This window comes from Jaculus jaculus, chromosome 3 (assembly GCF_020740685.1).
Source record: "Jaculus jaculus isolate mJacJac1 chromosome 3, mJacJac1.mat.Y.cur, whole genome shotgun sequence".
Classification (NCBI taxonomy): domain Eukaryota; kingdom Metazoa; phylum Chordata; class Mammalia; order Rodentia; family Dipodidae; genus Jaculus; species Jaculus jaculus.
In genome coordinates this window covers 87,009,371-87,026,019 of record NC_059104.1, presented here as the reverse complement: position 1 = coordinate 87,026,019, position 16,649 = coordinate 87,009,371, and the positions used below count along the sequence as shown (strand labels likewise).

The following is a 16,649-nucleotide window of genomic DNA, read 5'->3' as shown; positions in this document are numbered from 1 at the left end:
ACCCAATTAAAAAACGGGTTATGGATCTACCAAAACAAACAAGACAGACTTCTGCAAGAGCACTTGACTACCCACCAGAGGTTAATGGTAAGACCCTACTGCTGAAGATACCAATCACTGTCAGCACGGAACATGGAGAGACCTGACTGGAATCTAGAGAAGAGCCAGTCTTCAGATAATTAGCCCATCTCATGCTGGAAGGCACTACATGAGCTACCAGGGAAAACTGGCCAACATCTGTCCAAGCAACTCAAAGTCTAAGTGACTCAGTAGCAAACAACCTGACCTGATGCTCAACACAAGCTCAATAGTGCCACACAGCCATAGTGGGTAACCAACTGCTCTTGGACTGGCTAACAGATCTGCTCAGTGGAAAGGTAACCATATCTGGAACTGGGAAACAAGTCAGAATCAAATCCAGATAATGATTCCGCTTTCCTTTGTCAAGCTCCCACTAACCTTACACTATAAAAGTGTCTAAACCCTTATAATTCTCTCTGAATTAATAATGGTTATCCCATTTAACTGGTGCTGATTTTGCCTTCCTTTGGAGAATCTGCTTCTCTTTTTCAGATGGGAACTGGACTTGAGACAAATGACTCAGCGTAAATGACTCTGGACCCAGGTGAAACCACAGAGGAACTGGGGAAATGAGCAAGAATGCTGTGCTTTTAGTTAAGCTGATATCAGCACAAGGGGTGATGAAGAAAGATACTGAAGACACTCAACACCTACCAAACCAGATATCTAGATGCTCCTAAGTGCCCATCACTGAAGTAGACCTTCCCAGCATGGCTCAGGGAATCATGCAGAAGAGGGGGAGGAAAAATTGTTAGAGCCACAAGGTGGGACATTTTGTACAGAGACATTGCCTCTCCCCCATAACTGACTGCTGTCCCATAATGCATGACCTTCAATATACATGGGGTTGACCTGAATCCCCAATGAGGAAGGCCTCTTCATAAAGTGGCAAGGAGGAGGGAAAGGATGTTACCAACATGTGATGTTTACATACAAAATATGTCCATATCTAATAATAAAAATAAAAACATATATTTAAAAAAGGGCAATGGAACTAGAGAGTTCTCATTGGAAGAAATACAGATGGTATATAAACAGCTATAAAAGTGTTCTACATCCTTAGCCATCAGGGAAATGCAAATTAAAACTACTTTGAGATTCAATCTCACTCCTGTCAGAATGGCTACCATCAAGAAAACAAATGACAATAAATGTTAGCGTGGTTGCAGAAAAAGTGAACCCTTCTACACTGCTGGTGGGAATGTAATCTGGTACAGCCACTGTGGAAATCAGTGTGGAGGTTCTTGAGACAGTTAAAAATGGATTTACCACATGATCCAACTATAGCATTCCTAGGCGTACATCCTAAGGACTCTTCTCACTACCTTGGAGATATTAGCACAACCATGTTTATTGCTACTCTATTCACATTAGCTAGGAAATGGAACCAGCCTAGATGTCCCTCCACAGATGAATGGATAATAAAGATATGGTACATTTACACAATGGAGTTCTTTTCAGCAGAAAAGAAAACTGAAATTTGTAGGGAAATGGATGGATCTGGAAAGGATTATAGTAAGTTAGGTAATCCAGGCCCAGAAAGCTAAATGTCACATGTTCTCTCTCATATATGGATCCTATCTACAAATGTATAGAACAAAAATTGGTAGCAGAGGCCAGCAATGTAGAAAAAGGCAATAATGGAGAGAGGCGAGGGAAGGACTTACGGGGATGATATTGTATATATGGAAGTAGAAAAACAGATGACAGGGAGGGGAAATGCCTAAGCTAGCCTGGGGAAGAGATTATGTAAAAGAAGGGCTGGGGCAACAAAATTCAAGGCATTCTGAATAAGACATATTCAGATGGCGATGACCACTGGGATGACCCAAAAGGCAACATGGTGCTGAGAAGAAGGGATGGAGGAGTGTCCAGCACTAAAATATCTCTATAAAACCATCCAAGACTCAGGGTCCATTGCAGATGAGGTGGTAGAAAGAATGTAAGAGCCAAAGGAAGGGTAAGACTCCTTACAACGTGCTCCTCCAGACACAAAAGGGCCTGGATATCCATGACCTCACAGTGCCTGACACTACCTACACAAGACCATCATAATAGGAGGAAAAGATGATGACATCAAAATAAAAGTGAGAATGATTGAGAGTGGGGAAGGTGTATAATGGAGTGGAGTTGCCAAGGGGAAAGTTGGGGAGGGAGGGAATTACCATGGGTTATTGTCTACACTTATGGAAGCTGTCAATTAAAAAAATATATAAACAAAAGAAACGAGGCTTCTGGGTAAAATAGCAGCTTAGGAGCCATGCCAAACCATCCTAGGGAAGGATTTAAGCAAAGCTCCAGCAAAATACACTCTTCTTCTGGGCTGGAGAGATGGGTTAGCGGTTAAGCGCTGGCCTGTGAAGCTTAAGGACCCGGGTTGAGGCTCGACTTCCCAGGACCCACGTTAGCCAGATGCACAAGGGGGCACATGCGTCTGGAATTTGTTTGCAGTGGCTGGAGGCCCTGGCACACCCAGTCTCTCTCTATCTGCCTCTTTCTCTCTCTGTCTGTCACTCTCAAATAAATAAATAAATACAAATAACAAAAAAAAATTTTTTTAAATACACTCTTCTTCTGAAAAGTGAAGGAGTATAGGTTATTCTTAGACACTGCGGAAAGGCTGGAGAGACAAAGATCCACCAGAAAGGAGGAAATGGCCAGAATCCCACTAAGGCGCTCTCAGCCCGTGATCCTCACGCCCATCCAGCAAAGTTCGCCAGGCGGCAGCAGCAGCAGCAGAGACTAAGCAACAGATTTTTCAACTCTATTAGCCTTCTTGCAAAGTTAAGAAATCTGCAAAGTTAAGTTAAATCTGAAGGAAAGACAGCTAAGATCAATTAAAGAGCTACTTAAAGTGTGAGCAAAAGTCTGAATTCTCCCATCCCCCACCATCAGAACCGTGAGCCTGTAGCATTCAGCCCCCAGTGGCAGCATAGCCAGCAGAGTGGATCAGAGGTACAGCTGCACAGCACAACACAGAGGGATCATGGCAGGCACTAAGCACTGGTGGGATTGGAAGCCACCCCAAAAGGTAATGAGGCTGACAAAACAACAACAACAACAACAAAAAAAAAACCATGAAGGTCCACAGGCCTGCAAGAGTTAATCTCTCTTTCCTTGTCAAGGCAGGTTACTGGGTATAGATTCTTGGTTGGCTTTACCATTTTCAAATAACCTGTATTTGGGGGTTGAATTCTGTTGCCTTTGGTGCTTTCATATATATATGGCCTTTGTTTTTTGCTTCTGTCATTATTGGGAGCAGGGACTGATCCAGATCCAGATTGATTTGGAACCCAGATCAGAACAGAAATCTCTACCTCCCAGCTGACAAGATTAAGGGTGTAGAACAACACACACCGTTAGGGATTTTGACTTTATATGACTATTTGTTTGTTTTAATCCCCACAACTGAATACTTTGTGCTGGTTTTTATTGATTGTGTATATTACTCGACTGAAGTTTAGAATTTGCCAGTAAATTATTCCTCCCAGTCCACTAGAGTATTTGATTAGCAAGCAAACTCAACACCTAAGATTACTTCTGTGGCTTGATTGGGGGACAAGAGCTACATTTGGCACCTTGAACTCATATTCTGAGGGTATATACAGGTGGATTGCCACATCTGGGAACACTGCAGATAATCAGAAAACCCAAGAATCAAATCAATTCAGGATGTAAAAGTCGCTACACTATAATACAAGAAACTCAAAGAACCAAGGCAATACAATCCCACCAAAAACTATAAATCCATCAGAAATGAGACTACCAAGGAGACTGTTTTAGAAGATATGCCTGACAAAGATTTCAAGAAAATGATGATATCTATGCTCAAAGAAACCAGAGAAGAAATGAAGGGAATCAAAGAAAACAAAGGAATTAAAGAAGAAAACAAACTTCTGAAAGAGAACACAGGAAACCAGCTTAATGAAATAAAGTGGTCATTATAAGACATGAGTAAAGAAATAGAAATACTCAAGAAAAACCCAGGCTGAAATCCTGGCTCTGAAGAATACAGTCAATGAAATAAAAACCTCTGTGGCAAGTCTCACCAGTAGAATGGATGCAGGAGAGAACAGAATATCTCAACCAAAAGATCTAATACAGTCCAACAAAGAGAAAGACAAGCTAATAGCAAGGTATGAATGGGAATTTCAAGATATCCAGGACACTATGAAAAGATCAAACATAAGAATTCAGGGTAAAATAGAAGGAAGAAGAATTTTAGTCCAGAGGCATAGTAGGTGTTTTCAAGAAAACCACAGAAGAAAAATTTCCCCAAATTGGGAAAGAAATGGCAATGCAGATACAAGAAGCTTTTAGAACATCAAACACACAAAAACTGGAAAGAACCTCTTCTCTCCATGTTATAATTAATCTACTAAACACACAAACCAAAGAAAATATATTGAAAGCAGTTGAGAAGAAGCAAGTCATCTACAAAGGCAAGCCCATCAGAATAACTGCAGATTACTCAACACAAACTTTAAAATCCAGAAGTGCTTGGGATGATGTATTTCAAGTTCTGAAAGATAACAACTGTCAACCAAGATTACTTTATCCTGCAAAGCTATCTATCCAAATTGATGGAGAACTAAGGACATTCCACAACAAAAACAGGCTAAGGGAATTTATGACAACTAAACCAGCTCTACAGAAAATACTTGAAGGAATTCTTAATGCTGAAAAGAAAGCAAAACATACATAGGAGGAAATGGGGGGAAAAAACCCACACTCAAATAACAGTTAAACAAGTAAAGGGAAAACAGGAAACACTACAAAATAAGAATGGCAAGAATAAATGCATACTTTTCAATAATAACTCTTAATACCAATGGCCTCAATGCACACCACCCAAAGATACAGGCTTGCAGACTGGACTGCCATTTGTTGTCTCCAGGAAACTCATCTCTCAATAAAAGACAGACACTGTCTTAGGGTGAAAGGATGGAAAATGGTATTTCAAGCAAATGGGCCTAGGAATCAAGCAGGGGTTGCTATCCTAATATCTGACAGGATAGACTTCAAACCAACATTAGTGAGGAAAGATAAAGAAGGTCATTTAAAATTTTTTTTGTTTATTTTTATTTATTTATTTGAGAGTGACAGACAGAGAGAGAAAGAGGCAGAGAGAGAGAGAGAGGAGAGTGGGCGTGCCAGGGCTTTTAACCACTGTAAGTGAACTCCAGATGTGTGTGCCCTCTTGTGTATCTGGCTAACGTGGGTCCTGGGGAATCGAGCCTTGAACCAAGGTCCTTAGGCTTCACAGGCAAGCGCTTAACTTCTATGCCATCTCTCCAGCCCAAGAAGGTCATTTTATACTGATTAAAGGAACACTCCAGTAGAAGGACATTACAATCCTAAACATATATACACCTAACATGGGGGCTCCCAGATTCATCAAACAAACACTATTAAGACTTAAGGTCACAGATAATATCAAATGCAATTGTAGTGGGAGATTTCAATACCCCACTCTCATCAATTGACAGGTCATCCCAGCAAAAAATAAACAGAGAGACATCTGAATTAAATGATGTCATGGAACAAATGGACCTAACAGATATCTACAGAACATTCCATCCAAATGCTGCAGAATATACATTTTCCTCCGTAGCACATGGAACATTCTCTAAAATAGACCATATATTAGGACACAAAGCAAATCTTCACAAATATAGGAAAATTGAAACACTGCCTTGTACTCTATCTGACCAAAATGGGATTAAACTGAAAATCAGCAACAAGAAAAGCTACAGAGCATACAGAAATTCATGAAGACTAAACCATACACTATTGAATGATCAGTGGGTCATTGAGGAAATCATTAAATTCCTAGAATCAAATGATGATGATAATCCAACATACCAAAACCTTTGAGACACAATGAAGGCACTCCTAAGAGGAAAATTTATGGCTCTAAGTGCCTATATTAAGAAATTTGAGAGTTCACAAATAAATAATTTAATGCTCTACCTTAAGGCCTTGGAAAAAGGATAACAAGGCAACCAAAAATCAGTAGACGAGAAGAAATCATAAAGATTAGGGTAGAAATTAATGAAATAGAAACAAAGACAAAATCCAAAGAATCAATGAAACAAAGAGTTGGTTCTCTGAAAGGGTAAACAAGATTGATAAACTCTTAGCAAATTTGACCAGAAGAGAGAAGAGGCAAAAATTGATAAAATTAGAGATGAAAAGGGTACCATTACAACAGATACCAAAGAAATTCAGACAATTATAAAGATATACTTTAAGAATAGATATGCCTCTAAGTTTGAAAATCTGAAAGAAATGATTTCCTTGATTCATATGACCTACCAAAATTAAATCAAGATGAGACAAACCATTTAAATAGACCTATAACAAGCACAGAGATCCAAGCAGTCATAAAATGTCTCTCAACTAAAAAAAGCCTAGGCTCAGATGGTTTTAATGGTGAATTCTACTAGACCTTCATAGAAGAACTAACCAATGCTTTTCAAACTTTTCCATAAAATAGAAAAGGAAGGAATTCTACTGAACTCCTTCTATGAAGCCAGCATCACCCTCATACCAAAATCAGAAAAAAGAAAATAACACACCAATCTCCCTCATGAACATAGATACAAAAATTCTGAATAAAATACTGGCAAACAAGAATATATCAAAAAGATTATTCACCCGGACCAAGTTGGCTTTATTCCAGGGATGCAGGGATGGTTCAACATATGCAAATCAATAAATGTAATACATCATACAAATGGTCTGAAGGACAAAAAGCACATGATCATCTCAATAGATGTAGAAAAGACATTTGACGAAATCCAACATCCTTTCATGGTAAAAGTATTACAGAAACTGGGAATAGAAGGAACATATCTCAACATAATAAAAGTTATTTATGACAAACCTACAGCCAACATAATACTAAATGGTGAAAATCTTGAAGCTTGGAAGAAAACAAGGATGTTCACTGTCCCCATTTTTTTTTTTTTTTTCGAGGTAGGGTTTTGATCTAGCCCAGGCTGACCTGGAATTCACTATGTAGTCTCAGGGTGGCCTCGGACTCATGGCAATCCTCCTACCTCTGCCTCCCAAGTACTGGGATTAAAGCGTGCCCCACCACGCTCAGCTAACTGTCCCCACTTTTATTTAATACAGTACTGGAAGTCTTAGCTGTAGCAATAAGTCAAGAGACACTTATAAAAGGGATACAAATGGGAAAGGAAGGATCAAATTATCACTATTTGCAGGTGATATGGTTCTATGCATAAAAGACTTTAAAAGGGCTGGAGAGATGGCTCAGCGGTTAAGTGCTTGCCTGTGAAGCCTAAGGACCCCAGTTCGAGGCTTGATTCCCCAGGTCCCATGTTAGCCAGATGCACAAGAGGGCACAAGCGTCTGGAGTTCGTTTGCAGTGGCTGGAGGCCCTGGCACGCCCATTCTCTCTCTTCTCTCCCTATCTGCCTCTCTCTCTCTCTGTCACTATCAAATAAAAATAAAAATAAAAAGACAAAAAAAATGAAAAAAAAGGTTGTATCCTTTAAAAAAATAAAAAATAAAAAGAGTGTGATCTCCCTGCTGACTTGTCCATTAAAAAAAAAAAGACTCTAAAACTCTATCAGCAAACTGTTAAGAGCTGATAAATACTTTTAGCAATGTAGCAGGATACAAAATAAACACAAAGAAATCAGTAGCTTTCCTATATACTAACAACAAACATGTAGAGAATGAAACCAGGGAATCTCCCCCACTCACAATTGTCTCAAAAAAAAAAAAAAAAAGTACCTTGGAATAAACTTAACTAAGGAAGTGAAGGATCTCTACAATGACAACTTTAAAAACACGCAAGCAAGAAATTGTAGAAGACACAAGGAAATGGAGACATCCCATGTTCTTGGATTGGAAGAATCAATATTTGGAAAATGTCAATCTTACCAATGTACACATTTAATGCAATCCCCATTAAAACTCCAATGGTATTCTTCACAGGAATAGAAAAAACAATCCTAAAATTCATTTGGAAGCACCCAAAACCTCAAATAGCCAAAAGAATTTTGAGCAACAAAAATTAAGCTGGTGGTATCACCATACCTGATTTTAAGCTGTATTACAAAGCCATAGTAACAAAAACAGCATTTGGCACAAAGACAGACATGTAGATCAATGAAACAGAATCAAGAACCCAGATGTTAATCCAGGCAGCTACAGCCATCTGATTTTTGACAAAAATGCTAAAAATATTCAGCAACAAGTGGTGTTGGGAAAACTGGGTATCTATATGTAGAAAGATGAAAATAGATCCTTGTCTTTCTCCATGCATAAGAATCAAATCCAAATGGATCAGAGACCTCAATATCAGACATGAAATTCTAAAACTGCTAGAGGAAAAGGTAGGGGAAACTCTTCAACATACTGGCATAGGTAATGACTTTCTGAATACAGCCCCAATTGCTCATAATAGGAGAAAAAGATGAAGACATCAAATTTAGAGAGAGACTAATGGAGAGAGAGAGGAAATATGTCAGAGAGCAGAGTTATGAAGGGGAAACTGGGGGAGGGGAGGGGAGGGAAGTACCATGGTTTGTTATCTGTAAGTAGAGAAGTTGTCAAATAAAAAGTATATGTTTAAAAAAAAGAAAGAAAAGAAATGAAAAATAAACACAATAAGGTCTCATACCAGTTTTATTGAAGAAATAAAAAGTTAAGCCTATCAAGTCAGGCGTGGTGGCACATGCCTTTAATCACACACTTGGGAGACAGAGGTAGAAGGATCACCATGAGTTCAACGCCACCCTGAGATGACAGTGAATTCCAGGTCAGCCTGGACTAGTGTGACAGCCTACCTTGAAAAACCAGAAAACAAAACAAACAACAAAAACAAAGCTTATCAAGTATAATAGACATCAGGTCACTAAACAACTAAAATTTTCCTCAGAGAAGATTTTTTCTATGCTTTAGACAAGACTATGTATAGGTTACTATAGCAAATACTTTTTGAAATTTTAAGAAGTAATCTAGAGTTATCTATTTAAAATTACAACGGCTGACCTTTGAGGCAGGATGATACAAACACCAAGTAGCAAAAACTAATGAAATTTAATTAACTTCATTATTTATTTCACCTCCCCACCCCAAATAATCCAGTTCAAAGATAACTTACCCTTTGGGCTCTTTCTTTTAAATCTTGATCATGGGCTAAAATTTCTTCTACATCTCTATAAGTTTTCTGGATTTATTCTTTTAATTAAATAAAAAGAAAATTGTTAACCTAGAGAAATCAATTTCAGAAGTAAGAAAAAGTATGCCTATTTCCCTATGTTCCTCAGTATGACTTTGAAATATTTAGTAGTAATTCTTGCCTGTGGTCCAAATAGACTAGTACTCCACTAGATAAAATATGACCTACCTGCACATTATGAACATGAGAAAAAAAATGTTTTCCTAAATAGCCCAGTTGACTGAATGAAATACCTAGATTATTAGCACTACAATAGCAGTGATTGCTTCTAAATTCCATAAAGCTTGAAAATAGCTTCAATTATTCAAATTATTCAAAATGAACTATTGAAATGGAATAAATGAAAACTAATGTCAATTTTGTATTTCTGTTTTCAATCAAATAATCAATTTCATTTAATAAACAAGTAGCTAAGACATAAAAATTCTGATTTATTTATCTAGATATTAGATATAACAAAAACAAATAAAATTTTCCTCAACTAGGCTTTAGGAAAGAATGAACTATTTACAAGAGTCTAAATTTTTACATTTTGGACTCTTACTTGTTTTCCTAATATTGACTCATTCATTTTGCTCTTACAAATTGGGAATTGGAGTAAGACAGCTAAGCGATACAAATGAGGTTGTATTTCCTTTTTTACTAGAGAAAATTTCAAACAAAGATAACAATCTTTTAACTTCGAGAATTCAACCCATGGTTAATTTGTTTCTTCTACATTCCCTACCATTCTCCAAATACCTAGCCACAGTCCAAATTATGTCCAGGCAAATCAAACAAGCAGTCTTCAATGGTCCCATTACAAGTAACACATTGATGAATGCCACTGATGTTCAGTTGTACACGTCTTCAATAGGAGGAGAGCATGGGCCTTTGAAATGAACAACCTATAAAATAATGTCATTCAAAAGGGTTCAGCCGTTTAAATCTCAATGATTCATGACACTACAAGTTCTCCTTTTCATCTTTTTTATTTTGGTTTTTCGAGGTAGGGTCTCACTCTAGCCCAGGCTGACCTGGAATTCACTATGGAGTCTCAGGATGGCCTCAAACTCATGGCAATCCTCCTACCTCTGCCTCCCGAGTGCTGGGATTAAAGGCATGCACCACCATGCCCAGCTTCATCTTTTTTTGTATGTGTATATACATGTGTAGTGCGTGTGCATGTGTAATGTGTATGCATGCACATGTGTTCATGCACCTGTGGAAGCCAGTTTGATATCACGTGTCTTCTTCAATCACTCTCCTATATTATTATTATTATTTTTTTTGAGGTAGGGTCTCACTCTGGCCCAGGCTGACCTGGAATTCACTATGTAATCTCAGGGTGGCCTTGAACTCATGGCAATTCACCTACCTCTGCCTCCCAAGTGTTGGGATTAAAGACTTGCACCACCACGCCAGCTCACTGTCCTTATTTTTTGAGACAGGCTTTTTCACTGAATATGGAGCTTACTATACAGCTAGCCTAGCCAGCCAGCAAGCCCCATGGATCCTCTCTCTACCTCCCTGGCACTGGGATTACAAGCACATGCCACAGTGTCCAGCTTTTATATGGGTGCTGAAGATGTGAATTCAGGTCTTCATGCTTGCATGACAAGCTGTAACAACCAACTGAGCCATCTCTCCAAGGCCCCTGCTTTCCATCTCTTTTAAGTCTCCTAAAAATCTGTTTAAACAAAATATTAAAAAAAAAATTAAGTGTTAGATCGTTCAGTAAGTTGGGAGCACTTGCTGAACAAGCCTGAGTGTGTCAAGTTTGACCTCCAACACTCACATAAAAAGCCAGTCACAGGACTGGAGAGATGGCTTAGCAGTGTTAAGGTACTTGTCTGTGAAGCATAAAACACTAGTTCAAATCTCAGTCCCAGGTATAGCCAGAATTGTCAGTGACACAAGCATGCAATGTTGCACGTATGCACAAGGGGGCACATGCATCTGCAGTTCGTTCACAGCTGCTGAAAGGCCCAGGCATGCCCTGTCTCTATCTCTCTGGTTCTTTCTCCCTCTCTCTCTCTCTCAAAAATAAATATGTATATATATGTAATAAATTAAAAATAAATAAAATAAATTTTTAAAAAGCCAGGCATAGCATGCCTGTAGTTCCAACAAGTAATTTTGTGGGTATCAAGAAACTAAATCTGTAGTATACATGGAAAAGCTAAAGATCTAGAAAAGCCAACACAATACTGAACAGAACAGGTTGCAGGATTGGCACTTCCCAGGCTCAAGATGTAGTATAAAGCTATAGCAATAAAGATAGTGTACTATTTGCAAAAGAATAGACTTCAGAAATAGAGTCACAAAAATATATTCAATTATCTCTGGACTCTGGATAACACAGATAGATCAATGAAAGTTGATAAACTCTAACAAACATAGCAACCTACTGGAAGATTCCAGTTGGGAAGTCTATGCATGTGTGGGGCAGAGAATATACAGCAACTCCGTACGTTTCCTCTATTTTCTCTGAACCTAAAATACTTCTTGAATGATTGCATGCTCATACTATCCTAACAATTACCTAAGAATAAATAGCTCTTACTTGATTTCATTCACAGGTACCTTTTTCTGGAGAAGCTGCTGCACCATCCCTTGTTCTTCAGAGGGAAGCAAAATTGACAACACTTCTCCATCCTCTCTGTACCTGAACAAACAACCAGAAGCATCAGTACAACCTGCATTTCACACTTACAGTCAGATGAACAGTAACATGAAATAATGCTCACTCAATTAGCCAATATTAGGAACATCCGTTTATAATCTTCTTTGACAATAGAAAAGTAGGGTTCTGGCTACCTTGTGTTAAATTTGAATCACCTGCTATCATTACTGGTGACTTTAACACTGCATGTGCCTCAATATTAGAGCTAGCTAAAGAATCCATTTAAAAGTTGTTATATTTTTTGATTTGTTTTTTAAATCACAAAATCATGCCCCAGGATCTCTTTTATCTTGCTCTGTAGCTCTACCTGACTCTGAACTCAAGATCCTCCTGCCTTTGCCTTTGAGTGCTGACCATATAGTTGTGCAACATTAGATCTGGCTCTGAAGGTAATTTCTTAAAATGATCTAGACTCATATAGCAAGAACACTATTTTTCAATCAAACCACTAGAGCTCTGCAGTAAAATTAGTTACTTAATGAACATCACATCCTAATATATTTAAATAAGTTACCAGGAAATGGTGACACATGCTTATAATTCCAGGATATAGGAACTAAAGGCAGGGCGACTGCCACAAGTTCAAGGCAAGCCGTGGCTACACAGTAAAGAGGTTGCCTCAAAAATAAACAAATTTGGGCTGGAAAGATGGCTTAGCAGTTAAGGTGTTTGTTTCCCTGTGAAGCCAAATGACCCAGGTTCGATTCCCCAGGACCCACATACACCAGATGCACAAGGGGTACATGCGTCTGGAGTTTGTTTCCAGTGGCTATAGGCACTGGTGTGGCCATTCTCTCTGTCTCTCTTCACTCACTGCTTGCAAATACATAAATAAATATTAAAAATAAAATAAACAAATACAACTTTCTAGGAATTTTTGTAATACTTTGGAAATAAAACTGTTCATGGATCTTTCAGAAATGGATATTTGTTTAAACACTTGCCTCCAAGAAAGTCTTACTTAATGCTTACCACTTTGGAAATTTTTGCTGACACGGACCATACGGCTTCCTGAAGTTACTAAGTTCCTTGGGCTACTTGCATATAGTTTACTGAGACCACAGTATCAGGTGGCAGATATAAGCAGTAACACTGATGGCTTACTGGGTAAAGTACTTGCCACCCATGCCATGAAGACCTGAATTCAGAGCCCCAGCACCCACAAAAAAAACCAGGCGCACCTCTACAAGATCTGCTAGGACCCAGTAAAAATGGCAGAGAAAGTGTCGACATGAATACTGTTCTTACTGCAAGCCTAAATACCAGCTCCAGGGTGATGGTGACAGAGATAGTGACCAAACAATTCAAGAAGAAATCCAGAGGCTACAGAGAACTCAACACTAAATCAGACTGCCAACAGGCCTGCCATGGCTCAGGGGACATTGCAGAAGAGAGTAGAAAGAATGTAAGAGTCACAGAGTGGGAAAGAGTACACTGAGGAACAGAACAGTCTGTCTGTTCCCAACACCCACCCCAGGAGCTGAGTAAGGCCTTCATGACTCCACTGAGGAGGGCCCCCAGAGAAACAGGACCAGGGTGAGGGATAAGAGTATAACCTGTGATACTATATATAAAACTAAATTAAAACAACAAACCCAGGCACAGTGCCACACACCAGGCAGGGAAGGCAGAGACAGGAGGATCCCTAGGGCTTATCGCAGCTAGTCTAGCCAAACTGGTGATCTACAGGATCACTATGAGATCCTTTCTCAAAAATAAGGAGCAGTCGTCCAATTCACAATACCTGGGAAATGGAACCAGCCTAGATGTCCCTCAACTGATGAGTGGATAATGAAGACATGGCACATTTATACAATAGAGTTCTACCCAGTGGTAAAGAAAAATGAAGTTATGAAATTTGCAGGAAAATGGATGGATCCGGAAAGGATTATACTAAGTGAGAAAGCTAAGCATCACATGTTCTCTCTCATATGTGGACCTAGCTACAGATGATTGGACTTCTGTGTGAATAGGAAGAAAACTCAGTAGCAAAGGACAGTAAGCTAGAAAACAGATATAAAGAGAAGAGAAAGGAAGGGGGGGTACTTAATAGGATGGTATTGTATACATGTAAGTAGAAGAACAGATTAATGGGGGTGGAAAGGCCCAAGTGAGGTCAGGGGAAGAGATTGAGTAAAGCAAAGGTGGAGGGAGGGCTAATCAAAATCTGAGAGGATATAAATAAATCACATAGAAACCTACTTTTTTGGACAATAGAACACTCAGGAGCTGTAGATTGTTGCTAGAAAATTTTCAGTGCCAGGGATGGGATAACTTCCAGCGAATTGTTGGCAAGGGAGGTCCCTGATGACCCCAAAACATTAATCATTATAGGCCATTGCTGAGGCCCGTGGTTTCCCACCAGAAATAGATGGTAAGATCATATTGCTGAAGACTCCACATACTTGGGCTGCAAGGTCACTGAGAAATCCTGCTGGAGCTGAGCTGAAACCTCCATGTAGACCAGCTGACAGAAAACTGGAAGAAGCCATTCTGCATGTAATTCAATGGGAGAAAGAGAAACCACCAGTGAAGACACTCAACAGTGGACACTGCAAGCCTTGTATTTGGCCAGCCAGGCCAAATGAACCAATGAGTGCAATAGTGGCATGTCTGTCATGGTGGAAGACAACTGCCCTCTGATTGGAGTGGAGGCCCGCTCCATGGGACGGAATACATCCCTGATACTGAAAATTTAAAACAGGAGTAGTCATGAGCCCTACGGGTGTACTGTCTGCTGCTGTCTGGCTAAATGTATATACTATGCTTATCAAACTGCCCAGTAAGCACTTCTCTTAATGATCACACCCTTATATTAATGCTACTCTCACTTTTGGTAGAGAATCTTCTCTTTTCAGACAGCAGTGACCTTGGAATGACTCAGAAGGCATCATGGTGCTGGAACGAAGTGACCAGAGTGCTCAGTACTGCAATATCTCTATCACACCTTCCAAGGCTCAGGGTCTAATGCGGAAGAGGTGGTGGAAAGAATTTAAGAGCCAAAGGAAGGGTAGGACTTCTTACAACTTGTTCTCCCCAGACACCAAATGGCCTGGATATCCATGACCTCACAGTGCTGGACACTACCTATACAAGACCATCATAATAGGAGGAAAAGATCATGACATCAAAATAAGAGAGACTGATTGAGATGGGGAGGGGATATGATGGAGAATGGAGTTTCAAAGGGGAAAGTGGGGGGAAGGAGGGTATTACCATGGAATATTTTTATAATCATGGAAGTTGTTAATAAAAATAAATTAATTAATTAAAATATAAGGGGCAGAGTGACTGAGGACGACACCTGATACTGATCTCTGCACACATGGGTGGATGGACAGATGCGCACGCGCGCGCGCGCGCGCGCGCGCACACACACACACACACACACACCAGAATCAAATGGCATATTCAAGATTTGGGACTTTTTAATATTATTTATTTATTTATTTATGAGAGAGAAAGAGAGGCACACAGAGAGACAGAAAATGGATATGTCAGAGCCCAGGATTTTGTTTTCTAATACACAAAAGAAAAGCTATTCCAAAGCATTCTCTTCAAGATTCATGCTATAAAACTGGGGAGGCACATTTTTGTAACTAACAAACTATCAAACTATTTACAGTGTAACTATGGGTCAGGGAAAACCTGAAAATTACAGAGAAACAAAAGACATCTTTAGTGACCTAATACTCAGGTTGACCAGGAACAACGAACACACACAAGCAAGAGATTCAGAATATATTCAGAGGATGGTAAATAAGTCCATGCCAAAGGACAGCCAACAGCAACAAATGCCACCAACTCAGAAGTGAAGAGAGACTATCCAAGATTGGCCAGATGAGAAAAGGTGGTAGCAGATGGAATTTCAGGTAGGTTTTTTAGATGGAGAGAAAGGGAAAGCTAAGAATTCCAAAAGAATGGTCTGTCCAAGTAAAAACCAACAATGTTAAGCCTAGCTGTGTGAAGAGGAACTAGACATGGAGCAGGCACAGCTGGAGTGCAAGTGTGCATGGCAGAGAGATGATTACAAAGGTACATTAGACTCCTGTTTGCATTATTACCTCAGGTGCCTCTGCACAGATTCCATTACACTGTTTACAAATAGAATTTTACCACTGAATGTGAGAGGGAAAAAGTGGACTTAGTAATTCAACTTACTGAAAGATGGTACTGTATTTTGAAAACTAAAGGGCAATTTTTTTATCTTACATGTTAACTTTAAAACTTAAATATATAAAAACTCCAATATAATAAGAAAATATATACAAATATCCTTGTATGCATAGGCAGAAAAATATGAAATAAAATATACCAAAGTGATGTTTATTCATAGCTAATTGATTAACTCTGAAGAATCTTATGAAGAGGCTAATATAGGACAGGCACTGAAACAGTCCTGGTATAGCAAACAGCCTCAGATTGCTGGCAGGAACCTCAGGACCAGAGACAGTTTAAGGGAGAAAGAAGGGATTTATTTAAAGGTTACAGATCCAGGGGAAGTTCTATAATGGCAGAAGTTGGCATCCTTTCACAGATCCAAGAAGAGAGAAAAGCCACCACCAGCACCACAAACAAGTACTTTGCATATTTTTAGACTAGAATTCCCAATCCACCCCACACCTTAGGCTGGACCCTAGGACTTGCCCACAGTGACACAGAGGTTCAAATTACAAACTTTTA

General features: G+C 39.2%; 1 protein-coding gene across 5 annotated transcripts in view; it reads right to left on the bottom strand.

Annotated features, from left to right (window-relative positions):
• The window catches only part of LOC123459300 (probable ATP-dependent RNA helicase DDX10), a 59,709-nt gene that overhangs the window by 35,721 nt on the left and 7,339 nt on the right, over positions 1–16,649 (bottom strand). For 2 of the 5 annotated variants that reach the window (XR_006636202.1, XR_006636201.1), the window contains exons 2-3: positions 11,867–11,948; positions 9,224–9,300 (exon numbers count right to left, since the gene is read on the bottom strand). The exons of 1 other annotated variant lie outside the window; for it this stretch is intronic. The gene's annotated coding sequence lies outside the window, so the exon portion shown is untranslated. Of the gene's footprint in view, positions 1–9,223; positions 9,301–10,042; positions 10,189–11,846; positions 11,949–16,649 lie in introns of all 5 variants that reach the window. 2 more of the 5 variants (XR_006636203.1, XR_006636204.1) reach the window with 2 other exon arrangements.